Source organism: Gracilinanus agilis, chromosome 1 (genome assembly GCF_016433145.1).
Source record: "Gracilinanus agilis isolate LMUSP501 chromosome 1, AgileGrace, whole genome shotgun sequence".
Lineage (NCBI taxonomy): Eukaryota > Metazoa > Chordata > Mammalia > Didelphimorphia > Didelphidae > Gracilinanus > Gracilinanus agilis.
Window position 1 is genome coordinate 765854042 of NC_058130.1, and position 11733 is coordinate 765865774.

An 11733-nucleotide genomic window follows, 5' to 3' on the forward strand; every position below is an offset into this window, starting at 1 on the left:
TCAAATACAAGTCCTTTGACTTCAAATTCAACATTGTTCCCTCACTGTACTATCATATCACTTCATTTTTAGTGACCTTAGACAAACCATGTTCCATTTCTGGGACTCAGTTTTATCTCAGCAAATTGAGTAGATTAGATCAGATGTGTTCTGATATTCTATGATAACTAGATTTTGAGTTTTCAGTTTCAGTTGCCCAAATAATCTCTGGAAAGCACCAACGCAAAGATGTCATTGAATTTCACGATTCAGAAGTCTCAATGATTCCATCTTGCCTCTAGGATACAATACAAGCTCCCCTGCTTAAGCATTTAAAGCTCTTCACACTCTGACTCCAGCATATTTTCAGGTATATTTCATAATCTTCCCCATATCATCACCAGCATCTCCATTCTAGTCAAACTGTCCTACTTATTGTTTCTTGAACTTTCCATTACATCACTCCCCTCCATGCTTTTTTACCAGCTCTCCCCATGCCTAGAATGCCTTCCCTTGTCACCTTCATCTCTTGACATCCTCATTTTTCTTTTGGGCTCAACTTGGGTTCCATCTCCTATATGAAGCTTTTCCTGGCCTTCCCATCCCTATTTTTTCATGTTCTCTCTTTTGTGTAATAACCTGGTGTTTTCTAATCTAGTTTCATGTTTTATTCCCTTAGTAGGATGTAAACTCCTAGGAAACAGGGTTCATTCTGACTTTGCACCTCCAGCATATAGCAGGTGCTTAATAAATGCTTGGTGGATTAAATTGGATTGAATTCTGGGAGTCTATAAATACCACTCTATAATACAGTAGTTAATAGAAACCTATTTAATGATCTAGCAGACATTTATCCTCTTGGTTTTATTGAAGGAGATTGTCCTTAATTGGCATTTAAACCAGATTTTGCCTCTAGAAAAAATGTTGAGAAATGATGGCCAATCCCGGGTAGTATCACTTGCTCTGGGCCTTTTATATTCCTAGGAAGGCCTCCCAGTCTAGAACTGGGAAACTCCTGAGCAGGATCCTGGTCACTCTCACTCTGAGTTGACAGAAGCCTCTCACATTTTGCTACTCTATTTCACTGCTTACTTTCTTCTGGTTGTCTCATGTGGATACACTCATATTTCTTTCCTAAACTTCTTTCCTACCTTGCTGCCCAGATCCTAGTTTTATTATTCAGTAGGTGCTTAATAAATCAGTTTGAATTTTGGAGTCAGAAGAGACACCAGTCCATAGGTAAAAAAATTACCCCAACTACTTACCCTACCAGTGGTGTTCTAGCTTCTGCTTGAAGTCATCTACATTCTAAAACAGTACATTTTCCTAGTGGATATCTCTAACTGTTTGGAAGTTATATTTTTGTTTTCTTCTGTCCTTTTGTCCCAGTAATAACACTATTAGCTTTATTTCCTAAAGAGATCAGGAAAGGTAAAAGAATGTATATTTTCTAAAATATGTATATTAGTTCTATTTGTGGTGGCAAAGAACTGGAAACTAAAGGGATGCCCATCATTTTGGGAATGGCTAAACAAGTTGTGGTATATGGTTGTGATGGAATATTACTGTGTTATACAAAATTATGAGTAGGTTAATTAAAAATATATAGAAGGAACTACATGAAATTATGAAGAATGAAATGAGTAGAACTAAGAGAACATTATAAGTAGTTTCAAATATTATTTGAAGAATGACTTGTGTATTCCCATCTTCAAATAAAGAACTGATAAGTAGAAATAAGTATGACATAATTTATATATATTAAATCTTTTTAAATTAAGTTTTTCAGTTACATGTAAAAACAGTTTTTGACAATTGTTTTCTGACATTTTAGGATTCGGATTTTCTCCCTCTCCTACCCTCAAGGTGATAAATAGTCTGCTATAGGTTATAGCAGTGCTTTAATGCAATACATCTTTCCATGTTGTTCATAAGTTGTGATAGAGAGACATATTGCATATAACTAAAAAAAATCATGAAGGAAGTAAAATGGAAGATGGCATGATTTGATCTGCTTTTTTGGCTATGGATAGCATTTTTCATTATGAGTCCCTTGAGATGATCTTGGAAACTTGCTTTGCTGATAATAGTATAGTCCTTTACAATTGATCCTCATATAATATTTTTGTTACTTTACATACTGTTCTTTTAGCTCTGCTCACTTCACTTTGTATCAGTTCAAATAAGTCTTTCAAGATTTTTCTGAACTCATCCTGTTCATCATTTCTTATGGCTCAATAGTATTTCATTACAATGATATTCTACAACTTGTTCATCCATTCCCCAAGTGATGAACAACTCTTCTTTGCCAATTCTTTGCCACTACAAAAAGACCTACTAAAAATATTTTGGTAAAGGTAGGTTCTTTCTCTTTTCTCTTATTTCCTTGGGATACTTGGGATACAAACCCAGTGGGGATTTTGTGGTGTCAAAGATTATGCCGTTTTGTGGCCCTTTGTGCATAGTTTCATATTGCCCTCCAGAATGTATATATCTTTTTGTCAAATGATGCCTTCTCTACTAGAGGAGAGAGGAACAAAGGAGTTACCTGAGATTTTTAGTGTAACAAATAAATAAATAAATTTAAGTTTTAAAAAAGTGAGGGTGCAAAAGCTTTACAAAAAAGGCTAAATGTGTCTATTTTCAGCTTCTTCTCTTTGTTTTTAGTTCTGTATTCAGGGATCAAATGGAATAACTAATACCTCTTCAGGCACTTGAAGGTGTCATCTTGTGACCTTCCGAATCTTCTCTTCTCTTCTCAGGATAAAAATTACAATTTCTTCAATGAATTCTTTTTTGTTTGTTTGTTTGTTTTTTAAACCCTTAACTTCTGTGTATTGGCTCCTTGGTGGAAGAGTGCTAAGGGTGGGCAATGGGGGTCAAGTGACTTGCCCAGGGTCACACAGCTGGGAAGTGTCTGAGGCCAGATTTGAAACCAGGACCTCCCGTCTGTAAGCCTGACTCTCAATCCACTGAGCTACCCAGATGCCCCTCAATGAATTCTTATATCAAACCTTTTACCACCCTAGTGACTCTCATCTCTTCTCTTTTCATCTCATCATAGAACTTTAGGTTCATAGATTTAAAGCTTCCTTGCTAAAATATGATCCCAAGGACTGAACACAATTATCCAACTGTAGAATCAGACTGTTGTTCAGTTATTTCCAGTCCTATCTGAGTATATGTGTCCACGTATGGGGTTTTCTTGGCAAAGATACTGGAATGGTTTGCCATTTCCTTCTCCAGTGCATTTGGCAGATGAGAAAATTAAGGCAAACAGGGATAAGTGACTTGTCAGGGTCACACAATGAGTGTCTGAGACTAGTTTTGAACTTAGAAACATGAATTTTTCTGACTCCAGACTGAGAGATTCATCTACTATGCTACCAAGCTGGCCATAAGTAGACTATCAAATATCTAGTCATAGAAATCACCACACCTCGTTTAAAGAGTCAGGATTTTAATCCTGATATTCATATCAGGTAAGAATATACATCCGTTGTTCAAAAAGTGTCAAGCAGGCCTGGATACCTCCTTAGGAGCAAAAGGAAGTCTGTTCAGATCTGTTGAAGGTATTGGCCTTACTCTCTGGGGCCTCTCCATAACCATTCAACCTAACTATAATCAGTGACTGACAGTGGAAAGAAGAAAATGTTCCAGCTAAGCCCTGAGAAGGAATCAATTGAGAGAGAGGAACAGAGCCTTGGACTTTGGCCTTTGCTTCTGTCTCCTGGTCTCTTTTGCCTTAGAAGCCTCATAAATCAATCAGTCAATAGCTAAACATTTATTAAGCACCAACTGTATGCCAGACACTATGCTAAGCAATGTAGTTACAAAAAGAAGCATAAGATAGTTCTGTATTCAGGGATCAAATGGAATAACTCGAATCCCTCTTCTATTTGACAGTCTTTCAGGCACTTGAAGTTGTTATCTTGTGACCTCTTGAATCTTCTCTTCTCAGGATAAAAATTCCAATTTCTTCAATGAATTCTTATATCAATATTTATAGCCATGCTCTTTGTGGTGGCAGAAAAATGGCAAATGAGGAGATGCCCTTCAATTGGGGAATGACTGGATAAATTGTGGTATCTATTGGTGATGGAATACTATTGTGCTAAAAGGAATAATGAACTGAAGGAATTCCATGTGAACTGGAACAACCTCCAGGAATTGATGCAGAGTGAAAAGAGCAGAACCAGGAGAACATCATACAGAGACTGATATACTGTGGCACAATTGAATGTAATGGACTTCTCTACTAGAAGAAATGAAATGATCCAGGACAATCCAGAGGAAGAGAAAGATGAGAAAGAACATCCACATTCAGAGGAAGAACTGTGGGAGTAGAAACCCAGAAGAAAAATAACTGTTTGATCACATGGTTCAATGGGGATATGATTGGGGATGTAGACTAAACAATCACCCCAGTACAATTATCAATAATATGGAAATACATCTTGATCGATGACACATATAAAACCCAGTGGAATTGCTCATTGGCTACAGGACGGGGGAAGGGAGGAGGGAGGGAAAGAACATGAATCTCGTAACCATGGAAAAATATTATAAATTAATTAAATAAAATTTAAAAATAATTCTTATATCAAGCCTTTTACCACCCTAATTACTCTCATCTCTTTTTTTATCTCATCATAAAACCATAGCTTTTTAAGGATCTTGTTAGCTCCTAAAGGAACTAACAAGCTAATGGGGGAGAGCCTATATGCCAACAAATATGTACAAAGCAAGCTACAAGCAGGATAAAGAGGAATTGACAGAGAGAAGTGTCTAGAGCCAAGAGGAGTTTGGGAAAGCTTTCTGGAGAAGGTAAGATTTTAGTCCAGATCCATGAATTTCAAAGCATTTTGAATTGTCTCAGCAGCAGCATCAGAACAGCTGACATAAGTGTCTGCATTAGAAGCCAAGGACAATGAGGAAAGAATTAAGGCTCTACGAAGAACCACATAAAAAGCTTTGCCATACTTAGGGTAGCTGAGTGGCTCAGGGGATAAAGTGCTGAGCCAGGAGTCAGAAAGTCCCAAGTTTGAATCCTGCCTCTGATACATACTAGTTAAATGATTCTGGTCAAGTCACTTAAACCCTGTTTGCCTCAGTTTCCTCATCTATTAAAAAAATAAGCCAGAGAAGCAAATGGTAAGCTCCTCCATTATCTTTACCAAGAAAACTTTGAATGGGGTCATAAAGAATCAGATATGACTGAACAACAAGTATCATAGCTAAAGGAAGGAACATGTTTTGTACAATATCAAAAGCACTTTGAAAACCTGAGAGTCACTTCTTGGCTAGCACTGCTTATTGAGTTTAACCCTACTTTCTCTTGAACTCTGCATAAACTGGTAAGAAAGAACATCACAGGCATTTGGGGAATGTTTGGTTACAGCCATATCCTTTCTGTAAATATCTTTTTCTAAAAATTAATTAAGTCTGGTTGACTGATAATCAATTGACATTCATGGTGAGAAGAACACCAATGAGGGCTCATGAGCTGTGGAGCACTAGCCAAACAATCCCACCCTCAACCACAAGGATTCCCTTTAGAGCCCTGTAGAAGTATAGCTAATTGGACTTTGAAGACCTAGCCCAACAGTGGAGTTATGGTTGGAGTAGTTGCCAAAGAGCACATGCCACATTCTAATTGACCTCAATATTAAATAAAATCACTTCTGGACTACTTAATATGAGCACAGGTCCTCTGACACCAGGGAAAAGAGAGGCCTAAGAATAGATAGATGCTACCTCTGCCCAGCCTTAGTTGGCAATGTATCCTCTGTTCAGTGAGGTTGAACAACCCCTGGGCACTCTATGTTCTTGCAATCTGATAAAACAGTGCAAAATTCAACTTCAGCCCACATGCAGATACTGGGGGGGGGAGGGGGGCATGGAATGGAAGGCATTAGGCAAGATGAGCACTATCAATTTTGCACTCTCTGGGTCTATGGATCCCTGGAGAGCTCAGCTCTCGCATCACTCCTGCCCCCTCTCTTTCTGCTTCATCCAGCCTTACTCTGATCCCTTCCTCTCTTGACTCATATTTCATGAAAGTGGAACCAGCCTGGCCTCTTCTCTTGCACCTTTCTACTTTGCAATCTCTTCACACTAAAGATTATTTCTAATTTTGCTGCAAGTCCAGATGCTGAGTGAATTACAGAAAGACTGTCTTCTTACCTACAAAGAAGAGAGCCAAACCTACTCCTGTGTTCTTTGAGAGTCCACAGCATGGCTTGGGGAGAGGCTTTCAGATGTTGAACAATTGCTAGGGGGAGAAAAATAGGTTGATATAATCAATCTGTAAGGTGAAGAAGATGGAACTAGTTCATCTCTTGGGTCTTTCCCCACTCTATATCTAGTGTTCCTATGAGCCCCAAATTCCCTTTCTTCAGTCTGATATGTATGTAATTGCTAGGTTCAATGCTTCTAATTTGATAAATTTAATCCAACAAGCATTTTTATTAAGCATCTGCTAAGTGCCAGACACCATTTAAGGCACTGAGAACATCAAGACAAATGCACAATAGACCTTGTCATGACGGAGATTACATTCTTTTTTTTTTTTTTTAAATTTTAAACCCTTAACTTCTGTGTATTGACTTATAGGTGGAAGATTGGTAAGGGTAGGCAATGGGGGTCAAGTGACTTGCCCAGGGTCACACAGCTGGGAAGTGTCTGAGGCCGGATTTGAACCCAGGACCTCCTGTCTCTAGGCCTGGCTCTCACTCCACTGAGCTACCTAGCTGCCCCCGGAGATTACATTCTAAGAAGGAGGGGGAAAAGAAAATGAATTATCCAAAGATAAGTAAATAATAAATATAGACAACTAATCAATAGTAATTTCAAGACGAAAAGAATATTAACTATTGGAATATGAAAGAGGGCTATCAAGAGTAATTTGTTGGGAAGTCCTGGGTTCAAATCCAGCCTCAGACACTTCCTAGCTGTGTGACCCCAGGCAAGTTGCTTAACCTCAATTGCATAGTCCTCACTGTTTTTCTGCCTTTGAACCAATACTCATAGTATCAATTCTAAAATAAAAGGTAAGGAATTTTTAAAAAAATATGTAATTTGGAGAGGTTTTATGTAGTAAGTGGCACCTAGGTTGTACTTTGAAGGAATCTAGGTATTCTAAGAGATGGAGATAAGGAAGGGAAAAGTTGTGGAGGTGAGAAAAAGAATATGTAAACAGCTAGTTGAAATAGAGCTTAGCTCAATGGACATAGAGTCAAGGATATCTGAGTTCAAATCCTCCCTCAGACATTCACTAGTTGCATGAAGGACAAGGTGATTTAACATCTTACTTTCTTTGTATGTACTATGAGGGAGTCAGATTCAATAGTAATTAGCTCTAAATCTATGATCCTAGAAGGTCAGTTTGATAGGAACAAGGAGTACATTCAGGGAACTGTTATGAAATAAGACTGGGAAGATCGGAGTGGGGAGACATTGTAAAAGACTTTTCAAAATCTTGGAGATGTTTTATATAAACTTAAAGGTGATAGGGAATCACTGAAGATTTTTGAGCAGAGGAATAACTTGGCCAGATCTACTTCTCAGAAGATTATTTTGGCAGCTGTTTGGAAGACTGATTAGTGAGTAGAGAAGTTTGATGAAGGAAGACCATTTAGGGGGCTTTTACAATAGTATATTTGAGAGATGATGAGGTGAGAATTATGGAAAGTAGAGAGAATGGGACAGATATTATGAAAGTGGAGAAGAGGCATGTTAGTGTCATATGGATATAGTGGTGGTGCTAGAGTCAAATCTAGACTCAGATGTTTAACTAACTATTTATCCCAGACAAGTCACTGAACTCTTCCTCAGTTTCCTCAACTGTAAAATGGAATAACAATAACACCTACCTCTCAGGGCTGTTATGAGGATCAAATGAAATATTTGCAAAACATTTAGCACCATGCCTGGCACACACACACTAGGTGTTTCATAAATATTTGTTTCCTTCCTTCCTTCCTTCCTTCCTTCCTTCCTTCCTTCCTTCCTTCCTTCCTTCCTTCCTTCCTCTCTATACATCATCCTAAAAACATGAAATTGACAAAGTTGTGCAAATGATTAGTTACAGCAAGGTAACCCTCATGTTAAGATGTCTCTACTCATAGTTATGACCTCAACAGAAACAAGGAAGTGTGAAGGAAAGATACATTTGATGGAAGATCTAAGTCCTTTGGCATATCTTGAGATGCTTTGAGGAATCCAAGGGGTAGTTAACAATCAGAGTCTGAACATCAGAGGAAAGATTAGAGATGACTAAAAAAAAAAGGCTGAGTAACTGACTTATTCAATCCCACTTCAAATTTATCTTTAGCCATACGACTAAGAGCAAGAATGATGTTACACAAGAATCACATTTGACTTGTCTGAAAATGTCTGGCCATACACCAGGGATCATGCAGAAATTATCAAAGAAGTTGAGAAGGGATAATATTTCAGAAATTAGAGCAAGTGTGGCTTTCCAGCACTTCTCTGAGGATTAAATGCTTAGGAGGCATAGAAAGCTTTGGCCAAGTCTCATTCCTATCCATCCCTGAGAATGTGGAGAATTTGGGGCTTTCTAGCTTCCCATTAGTATTCTAGCCACATCCTCAGAGCAAATGATGGTGGTGCCTTCACCAGGAGACAAGGATATATGAATGCATATTCAATATGCTTAAGGGGAGCATCTTAGTACCCCATAAATGGGAGAAAAGGAATTCCAGAAACCAAGTGCTATGAGTTACCCCTTCTCCATATGTGTTCTCTAACCTAGATCCCATATTCCCTTGGGTTATTTCTGGTGGGAAATGGTGGGAGAATGTGTCACAAACTATTTTGGGGGGAGTTGAGGGTATTTTATACTAATTTTTATCATACCTAAGTAAATATCTCTTTTTAAAAACTATTTAATTCTGACTAAGATTTTCAGTTGATAATCTTGGTGAGAAGCATACTGGTGGGGCTTGAGGCAATAGTATTGGAGAATTATCCCTCCTCTTTACCTCTCGAGGGCACCCATAGAATGCTGAAATGTATCCATTTCCCCTGAAGGGGAAATGTAGCTAAGCTCTGGGGACCTAATTTGTCAGTGAGAATTAGATAAAGTTATAGATAATATAGAATTGGGAGTCATCTGCTTTGAGATGACACTTGAACCCACAGGAGCTTCTATAATTGCCAGAAGAAAGAAGAGACAGAAAAGAAGGATCCTGGACAGAGCCTTGGATAACAGATTTGGAGGGGAGAATGATTGTTGATATTTAGTGGACGAATAGGAATATATATATATATATATAGAGAGAGAGAGAGAGAGAGAGAGAGAGAGAGAGAGAGAGAGAGAGAGAGAGAGCACAGAAGTGAGGGGAAAATGGTGGTAGACAGTTGAAACTGCCTAGAGCACAAAAAGAAGAATGAATCTGCTCTACAGGAATATGCAATCTATATGGTTGCTGACTGGATACCTATCACCTGATTTAACTTCCAACTTGTAGTAGAAAAAAAAAAACTATGCTGCTTGACCTAAAAAAATTCCTTTGTTGAGGTGCTTTAAGGGATATCCAGGTGGCAGTTGGCAATCAGAAACTGGACATCAGAGGAGAGATTAGAAATAACTAATAAGGATGGAATAACTCAATTATTCAACATATACACACACTCATTCCTTTTGAATATGGTTGAATAGATTTGACTTCCCCCCTTTCCTCTTGTCCACAGGGTCTTTATTTGAACTTGAGTATGGCCAAAGAATAGGGTGGGCAGTTCAGGGTGGCAAATGATAGTGGAAAATTAATCCTAGCAGGAAGTTTGTGTCTTAGCCCTGCCTCTGTGACTCATCACACCATAGCTATTGCACCCAGGGCAAGTCAACTTCCTCTTATGAAGTTTCAGTTTTCCCATTGGTGAAATAGAAATAAATGAGATAATCTCTAAGGTACCTTCAAGCTTCCATAATCAGTGATCCCTTAGCTCCTAAACCCTGATGTGTTTCCAGCCTCAACTATCAAGTGTGGAAAAAGATTATCCCTGGCACCACAGACTAGGTGAGTCCATGTTCTCTATGCCCTTTTTGGAACTGAGCAGGAAAAAAAATCTAACATCTCCACATGACAGTTCTTCAAATATAGCTATATTATTCCCTATACTCCAAATCTTCTATTCTCCAGACAACAAATGAAATGAAGGGGGAAAAGAAACACCCTTATAAACATAATGCTGTCCAGGGTGGTGTAGTGCTGACATGTCCAAGTCTCAGCAATTACTTTCTAAAGTGCTTCACCTTTTAGTGCTATAAGAGGGAAAAGGGGTTTTTTGGTTGGATATTAATATTTAAAGGTGTGGTCACCAAGGAACCGAATGAATACCAATTCCTAAAATGATTTTAGTAATTTATTTATAAAATATAGGAGAGAGTGGAAGTAGAGAGATGAGAAGAGGGTAGAGTAAGGGATCTAGTTTAAAGAACTAGACCAATGATTCCCAAAGTGGGTGCCACCGCCCCCTGGTGGGTGCTGCAGCAATCCAGGAGGGCGGTGATGGCCACAGGTGCATTTATCTTTCCTATTAATTGCTATTAAAATTTAAAAAATTAATTTCCAGGGGCACTAAGTAATATTTTTTTTCTGGAAAGGGGATGGTAGGCCAAAAAAGTTTGGGAACCACTGAACTAGACTATGTGTAAAAAAGAGATTTAAGAACAGTCTCACCAAGGCCAAGGTCCCAGCCAGAGCTCCTCCAAGTCCAAGCCACAAACAAGAAGAGTTAAAGGGACCAAGCTCCTGAAGTTCTCTTAATTTATCCAGGTCATTTCTTTCATCACTTCCTGTGCCTTCCTCCTAGTTTACTGTCCAGTAACAATAGATGATTTTCTTAGGACTGCCTAAGAGGCAGTCAGTCAATTCTGATTCATCACCCATTTTTGCATATGTAGGTCCCAAACCTCCCAACTGGTGAGTTAAGTGGAGTTGTTTACATTTTGGGTGATTAGATTTAAGAAAGGACAGATAGTTTTAATCTCATTATCACAGTGCCCAATAGAATTCTAGTTTAGTTCTTCCTGATATCAGCATTCTATATCTTATGCTAATTAGCTGTCTCAAAAATGAGAGGTTTTGATTAGGCCCATCAGTCAACAAGCATTTATTGGACTAGATGGATAAGATGGAGGTTCAAATTCATTTACTAGTCTTGTGATTCTCAGCAAGTCACTTAACCTCTGTTTCCCTCTATTTCCTCATCTGTAAAACGGGGATAATAATAGCACCTATATCCCAGGGTTGTGGTGAGAATCCAACGAGATCATATTTTAAAGCTCTTTGCAAACCTTAGAGTACTCTTTAAATATTTTATAAATGTCAGTCACACTTCCCTCCTTGATACTCTTTTCTCTTTAGGATTTCAGGATACTATTTTCTTTTTGGTCCCCTATTACCTATTGAATAATTCTTTCTCAGTCTCCTTGGCTGGATCCTTCTCCGGATCACACTCTCTAATCATAGCTGTCCCTCAGGGCTCTGTCCCAGCCCCTCTTCTCTTCTCCCTCTATACCAATTTACTTAGTGATCTCATTAACTCCCATGGATTTAATTACCATCTCTCTGCTGACAATTATCAAATCTATCTTTCCTGACTTAACTTATGCTGACTTCCAATTTCCTTTCAGACATCTCTAACTGGATGTCCAATAGATATCTTAAATTCCACATATCCAAAAAATAACTCAAGATCTTTCCCCCTAAACCTTACCCCCCACTT